At 36.1% G+C, this 12,611-nt stretch overlaps 1 protein-coding gene across 1 annotated transcript in view; it reads left to right on the top strand.

The window, feature by feature from the left end:
- LOC121408116 (protein Jumonji-like) overlaps nt 1–12,611 on the top strand; it is a 61,604-nt gene that overhangs the window by 29,240 nt on the left and 19,753 nt on the right. The window lies entirely within an intron of this gene.

Raw genomic sequence — 12,611 nt, 5'->3', positions numbered from 1 at the left:
GCAGGCTTTTCTCTATCAGTTATATATAAAGAAGTGATGGCATATCAAATCCTACCCTTTCAGGGGTCTTCCGCAGTCACGAAACCCCTTTTTGTATTTTGCTCATTTCTTGGAAAATTCGCACAATTTTTAGCCCCATTGAGGCAAAAGCCGTTTCCCCTTTGCAGTAAACCGATTTAATTGTTTTGTAAGCACTTGGGGATGACAAAATAGATTTTCTTCTATCAGCTAAGTCTGGCACAGCAAAGTCTATCCCCTACGGGGTTTGCTAAAGTCAATCACCCCTTTTCCATATTTTGCCAATTTATGGAAAAATCTATAAATCCGGAGCCCTCATTGAGGCAAAAAGATGTTTCTACTACAGTGTACAAGCCACTTTTATTGTTTTAAAACCACTTGGAGATAAAAAAGTAGATTTTCCTCTATCAACTATATCAAATATAGAAGTGCTGGCACATCAAAGCCTACATCCTTTAGGGGGTCCGAAGTCTCTCCACCCTTTTGTGCTTATTTCTCCTCTTTCTTAAAACAATATTGCAGTGTTTGACCCCCCCCCTATTCAGGCAAAAGACATTTCTGCTATATGGTTAAGTCACTTTTATTATTTGAAACTTAAAGATAAGTAGGTTAATAGTTTATCAGCGCATCAACCCTTCCCTCTTCAGGGACTACAAATTGACAGATTTCCCCATAAATTGGAAAAATACGGCGCATCGACCCCTTCCCTCTCGGGGGCTCCAAATTGACAGATTTTCCCATAAATTGGCAAAATACGGAAAAAGTGCGACTTCGGTATATAGTTTAATAGTAGTATGATAGGATGTGGCAAGTCTAATAGCTACATCTTATTTTTCTCTTGAACGAGCAAGCAGTAAATGTCATTATTTTGGTGTACAATGTCACGTGACTAGCATATGATAGTTTCCGTGCCTAGACCCTTTCATGTTAAACAATTAATAGAGTCCAAACAGAATCGAATTTATGCATTTAATGTTAATAGTAACAATGTTCTTGTAGTATAAATTTTTGCTTACTGATATTTATGATATAGCGATAGGTTGAGGAAGTCGATGTTTATAGTATATCGAGGCCGGAATTGATATAATTTGTAATCGGGTCTGAGTACATAGTATACACTATCGTCGTCTGCTACGTAAACTTAATGAGCGAATATGGCCAAAATTAACCATTATGTTTATGCAAATTAGAACACTTTCCCCTATTCGGATTTTCTGGGACTTTTAGTATGGTCTTCTATGGACATCAAAGAAATGTTCTGCATTGGAATAAATTCTGTTGCAATTTGTTCCAAGTGAAAAGTTAAAATGACTGGACTATAGTCTGCTAGCGGACAGCCAGCTGCAGTGGTTTCACGCATGCAAAGCTCAGCCAGACTGCCGGCTGAATAATAGTTACTGTATGCTTGCGGTAGGCCTTCATACTGTCATGACTGTGCAATCTTTGTGTGTGTGTATTTGTGTGTAGATTAACAAAAAAGGCGCATGACGGATTGACTTGCAATTTGAACTGTAGAAAGTTGATAAATGCATGCAAAATCGGGAGAATAATTATGCTACTTTGAAAATTATTGGTTGCCCAATTCGGGCCACCAAAACTTAACATTTTTTCAATAATGGTTGCCCGAGATGAATTTTTGGTGGCCCTGGGCCACCGGGCCACCGCTAATGTCGAGCCTTGTGTAAGGTCAATGAGCTTTGGGCATGTTGGGTGTATTTGTTGAATTACCATCATATCTCTGTAAGTGTATTCAACGTTCTCGCCAGGTTCACTCTGACGGTTGTCGGCGCGAAGCGACACAAGCCTCGCAGCAGCCTCGGTGCGTGCAAAGCATGCAGGGGGGAGGGTTCAGGAGGGGGGTGTCCCCCCTCCCGCGCTTCGTGCGGTAGCTATCGAAAATATCAATATCGATGAGCTTATATTGCTGCTAAATGCACCACACAGCCGTAACAGTTGCGCGAATTGCGATTGAAGCAGAAAGGCAACTGATAACTTAAAAAGGTGAAAGAAAATGTCAATCTCATTTTATACCTACAGTTCATTGATTTATTCACATTGATGGCATCGATAAATTAAGTCCATTATTTCAATGTTTAGATCGCTACATCCTTGTAAAAGTGCGATTAATTTTGTGAATGCGTGTTGCTTATTATGTCAATGACCGACTACATCTACGGACCGCATGCGTAGCCCTTTGAGCTTGCGCCGCGTCACGCCCTTACGAAATCCAAAGATTGTTCTGACTTTATTTGGAAGCCTCGGAAGATTTCTTCCGAGGCTTCCAAATAATGGACATCGGTATTCATGAGACGGGTCCCCAATTAACTTATATAATTTGCATAAATTTTTGTTTTGTTTATTCAGATACTCACTGAAACTAACTCTCATAAGACTTCTGTTGATGATGTTTACACTTATAATCTTTTATCAAGATTGTTTTATTACTGTCAATTATTGCTGTGTTTGTTCGTTACTCACCTATAAAATAATGAATGTGCTCATCACGAGCGTGAGAAATATTTTTAGTCATTCATAAAACTTTAATATTACGATTTTGTTATCAATTGCGATTTATGATGTTTTGAAAGTATAGGCTAATTGATAGGAAAAATATTTTTAGGTAATACACTATGTAGGCCTACAAATACAGCGTATGTGAAAGAGAGAGGAAGGGGGGGGGTTGTAGATGTGCGACGGGAGAGAGCGATTTTTTTTTGAATAAATGTGTAGCATCGTGGGCAGTGCCACAAGTAGAGGCGGGGACATGGTGTGGGCAAGGGATGAAATTTTTCCAGTGAAATGCTCCACCTGGGGTCAGTCTCAAAGAATACTTCATGAATGAGTTGTTTACGTCTTTGGGCTTTGGACTTTGGACTCGGCTGATCTGGGCTGATTCATTCATATGCAGGGGTGTGGCACTTGGAGGGATGCATGCATAATACTAGGGTACCAGTATTTATTTAGGAAAGATTTTCATTGGAACAATAAACTGAAAGATTTAATCTCATTTCATGTAGTTTCTTTTGATATAAAAATCATAGAGAAGGGGAAAAAGGGCCTACTTTCATTTATGCTAAACATGTGACTTTGATGGAGATTTCTTCATGGGGGGGGGTCACCATAAAGTAGGTCAACTATTGTGACTTAGAAGACGTGATTCCCGACGAACAATCAAATCATTCGATTATTTTTTCAGGAAATAATCGAATGGTAAAAATGACAATCGTCCCAGGCCTAATATATATGTATTTTGATTTTATTCACATTACTAGTTCCAGGTTCTGCGCAAATCATTTTCCACTAACTTTTCAAAAGTAAGTGGTGCTCACTCAAGCGGAAATATTTTTCAACAGTTATATTTTCATTTGCTTAAATAGATCTGTACCAATGTTGAATGTGGAAAAATCTTCACGATATTACAAACGTGTAGTTTTACAGCATTTTTTTCTAAGTGTAAATTTTTTTGATACGCACTGTATAGTCTTAACTTTTTTGTGAAAATGTATTTGAATTGAATTTTACTATTTATAATTTGCACACAGTTTTCTTTTGCCAACAGCACTGGCTGCAATGATAGATTGGAATTAAAGAGGTAGAATAATGAACTAGAGTAACTAGGAGTAACGAGATAGAAAAAATCAAAGAAATGTGGAGAATAGGGAAGAAAAATGAGACAAATAAAGGCAAAGAGAAAAGGACTTCATGCAAATTATCTGAAATCTTAAAGGTAAAGTCCACCTCAGAATTTTTTTTTATTTGAATGAATAGACAAAAATCAAACTAGCATAAGGCTGAAATTTCATGAAAATTGGATGTAAAATAAGAAATTCATGATATTTTAAAGTTTCGCTTATTTTTCACATAACAGTGATGTGACGTGCAAACGAGACAGTTGATAACCCTATTTCATTTGTTTGTTATTGTTTAAATTGTGCAATAAGTCATTTCTTTACAGATTTGACAATGAGGACCAAGTTAACTGAACCATATTGTAATAAAAAGCAGATTCCACATATGTTAAGGGAGGAATTAATTGTTGTTTCATTAGACAATGAGGAGAAACTTTGAATATTTCACATAATAAAATGCAAAAAAGTGGAAAGTCTCCTCATTGCATACCGCACCAGGATGTGCATAATGTGAAATTAACCGAAACTCTTAAATGTCTTAACTTTCTTATTCAACATTCGATTTTGAGGAAATTTTCAGTGTTATAAAATGTTGATCTTCCTCTTTTTTGTCTCGCCCACCAGAGGTGAAGGCGAGACTTAGGATTCAAATGTCGTCCGTCCGTCACAAACCTAATGACACATATCTCCACAATCGTATGTCGCTTTTTCAACCAAACTTGGGTGGTAGATGGACTTGGGGGACCTGCATCTTATGCTGCAGTTGGAGGTCACATGGTAAGGTCAAAGGTCATTTTCAGGTCAACGTTAAAGTTTACATGCAAGACTCTCCTATTACACCTAAAATCGCAACCGTAAGTCACTTTTCCACCAAAATTTAAAGTCTTTTCTCTTGCTAATTCTCTATAAATACTAACATTCTCTAAAAGTATAAGAACTGTCATGTAGTTTTGCTCCCTTATGTCTGCATATCAATGGCTTTTAAAGTTTTTTTTTAATTATTATACATTACCATAAGAATTACCATTGCTCGACTTGCTCCATGTTGGCTGGCTCAACTTATCCCAGTCCGAACTTCATGCAATATTTTCACATCCACACATTTCTTATGCATCCATGATGTAAAAGACTGACAAGAATTGTAGTCCATACCTGGGCTAACAATATTGTTCTTATTTCTTTATTATATTTAAAGACGCATGTGGGTTAAAAAAAAAATTATCTTTCCCTCTAAAAAAGTACTCTAATTATTGTTATTATTTATTCGGCAAATGATATTCAAAAATACAATTCAGTGTAAACAATACAAAATAAGAAATATCAACCATTGGAACGCCAGGGACAGAAAAAGTTAACTTAATTACTGTGGCATAAAGCCTCCTGTCCCAATTCCAATGGTTGATTTACAATATATATTAATAACTTAACAACAATGAAATACTCATAATTGTAAAGGGGTGTAGCATGCGATTAATAAAATATATAAATAAATTTAGTTACTTGATTTGCTTTTGATTTAATTTTAATTATTTCTGCATTCACATCAATATCAGAATTACAAAATACATATATATATACAATATTTACAAAGGTAATACATGATTATAACAAAATAATAACAGTCGCATAGTATAAATATTGTAAATAAATATTAACAAAAAAAAAAGATGTGTCATATATTTTTTCAAAACAAGATTATAAATGAATGCAGGAGACCGCCATCGTGAGCGATTAGGCTTGATGATGATGGAGGCCTCATAAAAGGTACGTAATAGTTCATTGATCTTTCTTCATTGATCAAGTGGGTGCTGTGCAGGTGTAGGTGCAGGTGCTGCAGAGAGCAGTTGAGATATTAAGTTTAAGAGGGGGCTGCGTAAGATGTAATAATGTAACGTTTAATATTAGCTTTCAAGGAGTAGATTGTTGAACATGATTTGATATTGTCTGGAAGATTGTTCCAAATATTGGGACCGTAATGTCGAATGGATTTGTGGGTTATTAATAATTTGGGGTTAGTGAGGTGGAGGTTTCCAGATATGTGGGTTGGGTAGGAATGGACAGACAAGGGCAATTCCATGGAAAATGTTCACTTTAGAGAAAAAATGAAGTTTCAGATTTCACTTCAGCAGTCAAATTTTCTTAAAAAGTAATCTATAAAGTACCAATTTCCAATAGAATAATCGCAATATTGATAAAATTTTGTATTTTTTTTTCCATCATCAAAAAAATAGAATAGTAAATTGCAAAATGTAAAAAATGTGGCTATTTTTAAACAATTCATCTTTCCTGTCTCTACTAAAAGCAGACAAGGTCCCAGAGGTCTCTTAACTTTTGAATAGTTGATTAATGTTTAAATCAACAGAAAATCATCGTTGAATTTTATGCCATTCATCAATTTTAGAGAAATCTGTCATCAGATTTATGTGATTTCTTTACCATTATCAAGTGTCACGTCCATTACGTTTTTCACTTAAAGTTTTCATAGCTTACAGGAAATTTGTCTCAAGGTACTGCAGATTCAGATTCTATGTTAGAATTAAACCCCCCTACCATGTGTAGCAATCATTTTCCCTTACCACTTCTCATTTTCATAAAAATGGCGTAACGGACATGACAATTTTCGTAACGGACATGACGCCTTATATATGACAAAAGGCAGCATTCACAAAAACAAAATATTAGGCTCAGTGTCACAGACTGTGGTCAGTCTCAATTGCTTGAGGATAGCTGGATGTAATAACTCCTAGAATCTGCATGTCATTCAAGTCATTTTTAGAAGTTAGTGAATGATGAAAGTTCAGCTCTTGTTCTGGTATATTTTTCTGAGATTTAACAGTATGCCACATAATATTAGGAAAGATGCAGCTAGAGCTGGCAACAAACTTAGATCACAATCTGCATCATTTGTGTTTGAACAATACAATTGATTATCTTAATAGTTGTTGGTTTACCATGCATTTTGCGCAATTTGCAACGTGGACATTTCAGTTTAGCAGGGAGGTCGTGATGATAATTCAGAAGCACTTTCGTTCGGAAGCAAACGGCATAGGCCTACGGACATTGCGATGACAAGATCTTCGAGCTCCACTAGTACCCTCAACCCTGTTGTCTTTATTTCACCGAGCAAGGGACCAGCGCTGAGCTTTTCTTTACTGGATTTATAGTGGAACATAATCTGCCTATAGCCGATAGTGATAATTCATCCTTATTATTTTTGTTGAACAGGTACTTCTTTTGTCCCCTCATTTTTTATTTACATGTACATGTGAAAATGCATATTTGATATTTTTAATGTTAAAAAAGTGGGAACAATGTTTATTTCAAAACATTTAAAATGCCCCAAAATAAGGGTCAGATTGCACCAGAGAGCATCTAGAAACCCAGAGCTTCCTGGACCCCGGACGCAAGGGTCGAGCGCTCCGCGCTCGAGATGTGCGCTATGCGCACATAATTTGGTGGCGGTTGCAAATCCTCCCTAATTCTAATTTCCAAAAGTTGGCATCTCTGTTTGGAGCATGATATAACTTCAACTTGTAAATTCATGAGATCATTGATGATGATCATTGATGATACATGTATTGCTTCAAACTATCTGACATTCACCAACCTCTACTTCTTCAGTGATGGCACTGGCTCACATTTAAAAGAACAAGTTTGTATTCATAATAAGATATCTGTGTTACATGATGTAGCTCTATGAATCCATGAACCTACAGTGGCACTTCTTTGCAATATCACAAAGCAAAGGGGCTGTGGAAGGAATGTGGCGCGATCAATAAATTATGTCATAGTATTTTGGTCAGCCATAATCACGATTTGAATGATGTATCTTCATTTGTGCACAAGCAGCGCGGACAATGCAATGAAATTAGATACAGCCACATTTGTCAGCAAGTAAGATCGCAAGATTTAGAACATCCAAGATTTGATGAAAGGATGATTATACTCAGGATAATATTTAATTTGAATGGAAAATAATTTCAGAAGCAATTTACAAACATTCTGATTGCCTTTCAACTCATACATAATCGATGAAAGATTGGTTTCCAGGTACTGCTATTAAATTTTAAAATACTTTTTGATGTCATTTTTTTTGTCTCACCTGCGAAGCAGAGTGAGACTATAGGCGCCGCTTTTCCGACGACGGCGGCGGCGGCGTCAACATCAAATCTTAACCTGAGGTTAAGTTTTTGAAATGACATCATAACTTAGAAAGTATATGGACCTAGTTCATGAAACTTGGCCATAAGGTTAATCAAGTATTACTGAACATCCTATTAAAGTTTCATGTCACATGACCAAGGTCAAAGGTCATTTAGGGTCAATGAACTTAGACCATGTTGGAGGAATCAACATTGAAATCTTAACCTGAGGTTCAGTTTTTGAAATGTCATCATAACTTAGAAAATATATGGACCTAGTTCATGAAACTTGGACATAAGGTTAATCAAGTATCACTGAACATCCTGCATGAGTTTCACATCACATGACCAAGGTCAAAGGTCATTTAGGGTCAATGAACTTTGGCCGAATTGGGATATCTGTTGAATTCCCATCATAACTTTGAAAGTTTATGGATCTGATTCATGAAACTTGGACATAATAGTAATCAAGCATCACTGAATATTTTGTGCAAGTTTCAGGTCTCATGATTAAGGTCAAAGGTCATTTAGGGTCAATGAACTTTGGCCAAATCGGGGGTATCTGTTGAATTACCATCATAACTTTGAAAGTTTATTAGTCTAGTTCATTAAACTTGGACATATGAGTAATCAAATATCACTGAACATCCTGTGCGCGTTTCAGGTCACATGACCAAGGTCAAAGGTCAATGAACTTTGGCCGAAGTGGGTGTATCAGTTGAATTACCATCAAAACTTTGAAAGTTTATGGATCTGATTCATGAAACTTGTACATAAGAGTAATCAAGTATCACTGAACATCCTGTGCGAGTTTCAGGTCACATGATCAAAGTCAAAGGTCATGTAAGGTCAATGAACTTTGGCCATGTTGGGGTTTTTTGTTGAATAACCATCATATCTCTGTAAGTTTATTGGTCTAGTTCATAAAAAGTGGACATAAGAGTAACCATGTATCACTGAACATCTTGTGCGAGTTAGAGTAGTATTCAAAGTGAGCACTGCTGCTATATTGAACCGCGTGATGCAGGTGAGACGGCCAGAGGCATTCCACTTGTTAAATCTTAAAACTGACATTAATACTACTACATATTCTTTATCATAAAATACATTTCATAATATGTTCATCTTGGATTTATACAGGTCTGGTACATTTGTTTTCTTCTCACAAAAAATGAGATTTGGTCTTCTCTGTGTGCCGTAGTGGTACGATAAACATTGTATTCTATATAATAATATCATGTAGGCTATAGCTATTAAATTAATGATACCTGCCAATAAAAAAGGCAATATCTACATATTTTTCTTAAGAATGTTAGTAAAGGTACTTTGCTGTTACATAATTACATTCATTATTCATATTTCTTTCATTTTGAAACTAAGAAGTGCTAATGAAGTTTACTTCATAAGGGTGTCATGTCTGTTACGCTAGTGTATATTATCAAATAGTAAGCCATGAATAAAAAATAATCTTTACTATCAACTTTATCTCTTTTAATTAGGTGTAGAGGATGTTAGTAACTGGAAAATACTCTCTATCTGTTGTTAAGTGGTGTAAAAGAAATTTTTCTAAATATTTTTTGTTTTATAAATATTGTATGAAAAGCCCCCCTCTTAAATTGCAAAATAATGGGAGATATTACAGATTATCAGTTATGATGTATGTCTCTAACCTCTAGCCTTAACATGTAAACAATTAGACTTGTACCATATCTTGTAATAAAATAATTATATTCACTTACAAAAAGTGGACGAAACTGTCATGTCTGTTACGCTTCGTGTGTCATGTCCGTTACGCTACATTTTGAGCTAGGAATACAGAATGCACTGCAAAACTGTTGTTAAACACCATTGTATGGATAGAGCATGATATTAAGGTTAAATTAACACCAATGTCAGGTGCATGCAATCTAAGAATTCACAGGAATTTTGATAAGCAATTGGAGGTAAAAATGCTTCGTCCATTTTGTGTCATGTCCGTTACGCTCACAGAGTGCAATATCTCAACAACTGTTCAATGAAACAATTTGAAATTCCATGTATATGTAACTGATACTTCAACGTGTCTGATAAGCTCAGTAACAATTATCAAAAGACTGTTAATTCTACTGTATAAACCTTTGAATTACAAAAATATGTCTGAATGTCATGTCCGTTACGCTGGAATTGACCACCTGTTGAATATAAACATATTATTAAAAGACTGGGGAAGTTGATTATTAAAATACTTAAACATAAATATAGCAATTTGAATCTTATTAATATCAAAGATTTTTAATGTTTTGAGTTTGTGAAACAATGGGTCAGTATGAGCCAAGTAATGTGATCCTGTACACATACGGATAGCTCTTTTTTGTAGTTTAAATATAGAGTTTAGTTTAGAAGAGCCACAGTTTGCCCAAACGATATTGCAGTATGATATATATGGAAGAACTAACGAATTGTATAATAAGAATAAAGTTTTACATGTATGAGGAAGTAGGAATTTTAACTTTGAAATGATTCCAATACTTTTTGAAACGCACATTGTAACATGGTGTATGTGTTGGTTCCAAGACAGAAATTCATCCATAATTACACCCAAAAATTTTGAATTGGTTTTCTGTTCTAAAGGCGTACCGTCAATGTTAATGTAAATCGGTGTGTTGATATTATGGGATTAATGTCTGAAATACATAAAATGTGTCTTTTTTGTATTTAAAGAAAGTTTGTTGGCCTTAAACCAGTTAGACACCTTGTACATTTCACGATTTACTACATTGTTTAATGAATTAAGGTCTTTATGAGAATAAAATATATTTGCATCGTCAGCAAATAAGACAAATGATAAAATAGAGGAGGTTTTTATAATATCATTAAGATAGAGTAAAAATAAAAGAGGACCTAAAATCGAACCCTGGGGAACTTGTAACCTGGGGAACTTGTAACTGAAAATAAGTGGAAATGATGGGAAAAGGGAATTAAGCTGAATGAAGTTGACCAAGAGAAAGGAAAGGAGAGAGTGGGAGAGAGAGAGAGAGAGGGTGGGGGATAAAGAAAAGAAAAGGTGACACAGGCAAAGGAATTGTGAACGTACCCAAAATGGTACAATAATACTTAAAATAAGACTAACTTCTAAGGAATTAAACACTAAACACTTACTCATTGTATACAAAATTAACCATAATATGTCACCCAAATATCTCCAAGACCTTATTTCCCTTCGTTCTTCCTCTTCTGTCAGATCTTTACGTTCATCATATTCCAATAATTTAGTTCATGGCCCTCGCACTAAGACCCGCTATGGTGATCGTGCATTTTCTGTAATTGCTCCCACCCTTTGGAATAAACTCACAATTCATATCCAAAATGCTCCCTCCGTAGAAATTTTCAAATCGTCACTTAAAGCTCACCTTTTCTCATAATTTTTTTTTTTTTTTTTCACTGATTGACTGTATATTATTGTAATCTGCCAACCTGTGCGCTTTGAAACACCAGTATAAAGCGCCCTACAAATGTTATTATTATTATTATTATTAACACTTTCTATGGGATTGAACACTTAACAACTTGCTTAAATCGGGCACTGGCGGAGGTAACGCCCAAGCGCTGCAAGCCATCTCGATAAGGAAGTCTCGACCACCCCCGTGTTCAAGGACTCGGGGAGCTCATCCCAATAACGGGGAAATGCATTGATTGCCGAACCATGCATCCGCTGAGTCTGCGCACGGAGGTGGACGAACCTCATCTCACCAGTTTGGCGAGTATTTACCGAAATGGCATGCCCAACAGTAGTACATTCAATTACACGGAACAATGACTTCACAACATAAGAGATAAGGCAATATTTACGGCGAGAATGTAGACATTGCCTACTTAAGAGCTGCAGTCGGTCATCATAGTACATTTGTTGGTGCTTTTGTTCTAATGCAAATCTGGTAGCTCGACGCTGTATTGATTCAATTTTATTTATCGAAAGTTGTGTGTGCAGATGCCAGACTGCATCTTTTTTGTTTCAAAGTTGAAAACAATATGGTGGGGTTAAGGGTTATGTAATGGGTCATCAATACATAACACCACCATAATATCTGACTCATTCATTATTGGCCTGGGGCTGTTGGCTCAACTTACCCCGCATTCCCCTACGCCACAGTGCCCATTGTTTTCACTGTAGGGACAAGTGCATATTATGCATCACATTTGACTTTGCAGTACATGTTGTTCGCTTTACATACGCTTTTATCATCTGCAATTCTTGACATTTACTATGTGGGTCAATGGCGTTGGGTCATGAAAAACATGGTCAATCTATCAAAAAAAGGCTCAATCTATCAAAAAAAGGGACAAATTCAGCCCTAATAAAGAGCATTCAGACAAATGGCCGCAATGCGTCATTAGATGATCTGTGTAGTAAAGTAGGAAATGCAGTCATGTAATCATATCACATAATTCTTATTAAGATGTGGATGGCTTTGTGGGGGGGGGGGGGTGGGGGTTGGGGGTCGTCTTTTGGTATTATATAGATGGTGGTTTTTATACGCCCGTCTTGACGGGACATATGGTATCACGCTCTGTGTCCGTCCGTCTGTCTGTCCGTCTGTCCATCCGTCCGTTAACTTTTCCTTGTAAATGCGTTAACTCCAGTTTAACTTAACTTAGGCTTATATAATTTGGTATGTGTAATACTAGCATGGACCCTAGGAAGCCTATTGATTTTGAGGTCAAAAGGTCAAGGTCACAGTGACCTATTATCATTGTACCCTTCTGCACTCCTTGTAAACGCGATAACTTCAGTTTAACTAAACCTAGGCTCATATAATTTGGTATGTATAATAATAGCATGGAT

This window comes from Lytechinus variegatus, chromosome 2 (assembly GCF_018143015.1).
Source record: "Lytechinus variegatus isolate NC3 chromosome 2, Lvar_3.0, whole genome shotgun sequence".
NCBI classification, from domain to species: domain Eukaryota; kingdom Metazoa; phylum Echinodermata; class Echinoidea; order Temnopleuroida; family Toxopneustidae; genus Lytechinus; species Lytechinus variegatus.
Note: the sequence above shows the minus strand (reverse complement) of the source record. Positions and strands in the feature narration are given on the sequence as shown.